Genomic DNA, 5,643 nt, shown 5'->3' with positions numbered 1-5,643 from the left:
CAAGGCGATGGAAAAAATGGAAGGCGCCAGAATAAAGGAAAAGAAAAGGAAGAAGGAAAAAAGAATCGGCGCTGGAAAATAAGTCGCCGGAAAAATGGAAGTCGTTGGAGAAAATGGGAGATGCCGGAAAACATGGAAAAGAAGAGGAAGAGAAAGGGAAAAAGAAGTATTGACGTCGAAAAAAACATGAAGAGCACAGGAAAAAATCGAAGATAAGAAGAAACTAGGGTTATCTCATTCAGACTCGGGGGTATCCCTGTCCGACCCGTGGTTATCCCTATCCGACTCGAGGTTATCCTGAGTTACAACGCGATAACCCCTGGTCAGATCGAGATAACCCCGAAGTAGACCGTGATAACCCCTAGTCCTGAGTTACGACGCGATAACCCTTAGTCAGACCGAGATAACCCCGAGTCTGACCAAGATAACCCGAGTCAGACATGATAACCACGAGTCTAAATGAGATAACCTCGATTTCTTTTTCTTTTCTATTTTTTAAGGCACCTTTCGTTTTTTTCAGTGTCAATAGTTCTTTTTTTTCCTTCTTCCTTTTCTTTTCCATTTTTCTAGCATCTCCCATTTTTTCCAACGACTTCCATTTTTTTCGGAGACTTTTTTTTCCCGACGTCGATTGTTTTTTTTCCTTCTTCTTCCTCTTCTTTTCCATTTCTTTCTGGCGCCTTAGATTTTTCCGTCACCTTCATCTTCTCTTCCCCACCACTCTTCTGCGCCAAAATATTGTGCTATTTTCAAAAATATTTGAGATATTTGTGACTATGGTCTAAAGCAATGGTTTGTTCATTTTTATGGTAGTAGAGGTTGTGATTGGGATTTTTTACGAGCAACGAGATCGACACGAGATGTCATAGGGTTTTAGGATGCGGAAACAATTAGGAAAACAGATGTTAAATGTGGTTTGTTAAGTATTTAAGTTTAATTTGATGGGGGATAGGTTCCAGTGGATCGTAACAGTTATATATGGTTTGTCCAATCCTCAAAGAAGGTGAAGTCTTTGCCAGGAGCTTGAGGAGATGCAAGGGTGGCGCTATTTCCCTTGGTAGCTAGGGTTATTCAATGAAACCATATTTGCACATGAGAAGAAAGGTTGTAGGGGGTGATGACTAGTATGGAGAAAAGTTATTCACAGGAATGAACTAAAGGGCTTGCCTCTAGCTCATTTCAGTCGATCTTAATGTCTGTATATGGTTTATCCTATGCTAGAAGAAGGTGAGGCCTTTGGTATAAGCTTGTGGAGATGTCTGGGTGGGCTATCTCTCTTAGTGTATAGGGCGATTTCAATCCAAACTGATTTGCACATGAGAAGAAAGTATGTACGAGGGTAACGGGTAGTATGGAAATGAATTCATTAACAGAAATGAAAGACATGCCATTTTAGGGAGAGGTATACACGAATTAATAATCAAAATGGCTCCTGTTATGGCTTGGTTGGATAAATTTCTGACATCTTGAGACTAGGGGGAACATTTTGTTAGGAATTAATCAATGGATCTCTTCCTCATCTGGGTCGGACCATGCACCTATAATATTGTTGTTAGAATTAGGGTAAGAGGGGAAGAAGAGGAGTAGAGATGATGGAGAGTGAAAGGCCTTAATCAGGATTCATTCCTACTTAACTTCATAGTTAATGAAATAGATATAACATCACAACCTGCCTGTGAGAACAATAGCGCAATATATTGGCATAACATGGAAATAAAGCCACATTAACCCAATCTTTATTGAATACCATACATAAAAGAGTCTAGCTGTCACTTGCCTTAGAAACTCCGAGTAGTGAAAGGCTTCGAAATGCTTTTAAGAAAAAGAAGGGAGTGGTCCACCTGTAAGCGAGGCCATTCATACAATCAAGGTTTTAAATTTCGGTTTCGGTGTCGGTTTCGGGCCGAAATTTCTACCGAAATCATGGAAAAAAATAATTATGATTTCATTTTTTTTTTTTAATTTCGACCAAAATGTCTAAAATTTCGGTGTAAATTTCGACAATTTCAGTGAAAATTTTGGCTATTTCAGTGAATATTTCATACATTTCGGTGGACTTTTTTAAAATTTCGGTGGAAATTTTGTAAAAATGGTTAAAAAAGAAATTTCAGCCTAAATTTCGGTGACATTTCGGCGAAATTTCGCCGAGATCTTGTAAAGAGACGGCTTCATGTAAATTTCGTTTCGGTCACGGCCGAAACGAAACCGGAATTTAAAACCATGCATACAATCATATTCAGTTTACTCATAAGAGTACTACTTTATCCTAAAGAGGTTCGTGGTGTCATTTATCATTAGTTTCAATGTCTTAAATTTGTTCCCTAACGATTTGGATCCAAACAAGGATATCTACGAACTAATGGTCATTATTCCGTAAAAACTAAGTATATGGGAAAATCCTTTGAGGGACTCATGTTTAGGGACTGTTTTATAAGAAATATAACTACACAATTATAACTAATCATTTTTAAGGGCTGTTTTGTAGGAAACATAGCTATAAAATCGTAATACTTCATCTTTAGGGGCTGTTTTGAAAGAAAGACCTCTATGTAATTATGATACATCATATTTAGGGCTATTTTTGAAAGAACAATAATCGTACAACCATAATATATGCAAGGTGGCAAGAGAGTTGTGGTGCAAACTATTGTCGAGGTTCGGAGTTGCATGGGTTCTACTGGGTAAACTAACTCAGTTGTTTGATAATTGGCAAATGTCTCCTTGGAAGGGAAAAGGGAAAATATTATGGGATGTATCATTCCTTGCAATGATATGGATTCTTTGGAAAAAAGAAATGCTAGGGTGTTTAAAGGAGTCTTAAAAAGAACTCTCTTCCTATTTAACAAAATCATAGCACTCAAAATATCTTGGGTTAGAACCATTCCAAGTTTTGCATTTGTGTCTTCTTATGATATGTGGTATGGATGGAGAGTGATATGCGAGGATTTAAGGAATGAACCTAGAGTAACCCAATCTTGGGAGCCACCCGATCAAGGGCTCTTGAAACTCAACTTCGATGGTTCTAGTATGGGAAATCCTAGCCCATCTGGAATTGGGGGAGTTTTAAGAGATGACCAAGGAAATGTCATATGGGCCTTCTTGGGTCCGATTGGGGTAGCGGATGCCAATGAGGCTGAAGTAAGGTCCATTCACCATGGTATCAAGCTTCTTATGAATGTAGACATGGAAAAGGTGGAAATTGAAGGAGACTCAATGAATGTGATAAAATAGCTCAATGGCAATCACTCAATACATGGAGGTTTGCGGCGCTTTTTGATGAAATTCAAGACCAAGTTGGAGAAGCTACTATAATAGCCTATTACGAAAAGAGGTCCGCAAATGGCGTAGCGGATAAACTAGCCCAAGATGGGGTTCTCCGGATAAGCGTGGAGCAATTTGATTTTTTACCGCCGTAATAGTTTTTGTGTACTTTGTATTATTTTTGCTCTATATATATTGTTATGACCTTCTCGGTCTCTTCTTTTTATATTAATGATATTCACCATTCAAAAAAAATAAATAAAAAGACAATCATAATATATCATGTTTAGGGGCTGATTTGCAAGAAACATAACAGTAAAATTATAATACATCGTCTTTAGGGCTGTTTTGTTGAAATCCCAGTTAGGCAACCAAGAGGGGGGTGAATTGGTTGTCCTATAAAATTATAATACATCGTCTTTAGGGCTGTTTTGTTGAAATCCCAGTTAGGCAACCAAGAGGGGGGTGAATTGGTTGTCCTATAAAAAATTATCCTTTAAAAAAACTTTTGCGAGATTAGTTTTCAAAAGTTTAAATGAATATTCTCTCTTATACCTTTTGACAAACACTTGTTAGGTGACTTTTGAAAACCCTATTTGATCATTTCTTTTTTAATCTTTTTATCAAAATACTTGGTTTATGATTGAAGATTACAAATAAAGTGTAAATCCCATAACAAGATAAAAGAATAAGATGAGTGGTTTCTTTTAGGCCTTTTATCAAACACTTGGTAAAACCCTAGTTAATTTACTCTCTTTAGTTCTTTTGATAAACACTTTGTGGATGATTCATGCAAGTATAATAAAATAAAGAACAAACACCACAACAAGATAAAGTGAGTGAGAGAGAGAACATACACACATGAAACGTAGAGTGGTTCAAGAAGGAGAAGATTGCATGCAAGATTTATAGTGGTTTGGCCTTCAAATCCAAGGCCTACGTCCACTCTTCTTGAGGTCGCACTCAAGGGTATCCACTATTCGAAGGCCACACAACGCCCGGCTTCAAGGCTCCTTACAAGTCAACTTTGATACAAGAAGATGGCTCCGCGTCCTCCACACTCGCCAACAATCTCTCCTTAACGGCCGAGATTAAAGCTCCTTACAAGTCAACTTTGATACAAGATGATGGCTCCGCGTCCTCCACACTCGCCAACAATCTCTCCTTTACGGCCGAGATTAAAGCTTCTTACAAGTCAACTTTGATACAAGAGGATGGCTCCGCGTCCTCCACACTCGCCAACAATCTCTCCTTAACGGCGAGATTAAAGCCCTTCTTTTCGAGTCTTTAAACTCCCCATGGGTCGCAACCCTTCTTTACAATGAGTGGAAAAGGAAGATGAAGTACTATTTGCCTCTTTTGTAGGCTATTACAAAGATGATGGCTCACAAACTCTCCAAAAGATTAATACAATGAAGCTCTAAAGAGATCCTCTTCAAATAGATGTGCAAGTGTAAAGCTCTTTTAAGAATTCTAAGAAAAACTTGTAGATTTGAAAGTTAAGGCTCAACAATGGTTTTTCAATCTTTCGAAAAATTCAGGGAGTTATGTTTTAGGGTTTTTAGAGATGTATATATAATTGTAGTTTGAGAGAAACCCTAACTTTTGGTCTTCACGGGCGTCGCGGACGAAGTCCGGACGTCTGGCAAATATGACCGTTTGAATTTCAAAATCGCACCTCGGTCCGTCAAGGACGTCCACCGTCGGCTCGGTTTTTTTTATTTTCGAAATCAGTTTCAGATGGACGAATATAGACGGACGAAGTCCAGAAGTCCGCGGTTGTAAAAACTGATTTTTCAGCCCGTTTTGTAAAATTCATATCTCACTCGTTTCTTATCGGATTTTGACGCTCTTATACTCGATTTGAATGGAAATGATGAGATTTATCTGTTAAAAATATTTTCAAAAATATTTGAAATTTTTTTGGACCAGTTAAATCTGCTTTAAGGTGCTGGACTCATAATTCTAGTGCCAATGTTATGTCTTTCCATTTGTAAACTTTGGTTAGCGCTTGGGCTTTGGTTGTTGGGCTATAGACTTTTGTTTTACTAATATTTAGGACCTTTGAAAGTAATTTTCCATGTAATACAAATAAGTTTCAAGGTGGTTTTGAGAATGGTTTGAAAAACACTTTTAAATGCAAAAGCACTTGAAAAAGATCTCCAATACAATCTAGAAAGATAAACTACTTAGCACCTTGATCGTATTGGCTTCAAAGGTCTTCCTTGGGCTCTTCGCTTGTAAGTGAACACTTGAGAATGCTTGGTTCATGTGACTCTCTCTCTTGAATGAATTCTTCACTTTGAATGCTTGAGATGGTCACCAATAGTTGTTCAACTTCAAGCTCTTCTTGGCATATGCTAGGCTTGCTTGTTGGATCCT

This window comes from Tasmannia lanceolata, unplaced genomic scaffold, assembly GCF_043159265.1.
Source record: "Tasmannia lanceolata isolate RefF3 unplaced genomic scaffold, GAP_Taslan_0.1 ptg000006l, whole genome shotgun sequence".
NCBI lineage: Eukaryota > Viridiplantae > Streptophyta > Magnoliopsida > Canellales > Winteraceae > Tasmannia > Tasmannia lanceolata.
The sequence above is the reverse complement of the archived record's forward strand: the minus strand, read 5'-3'. Positions refer to the sequence as shown.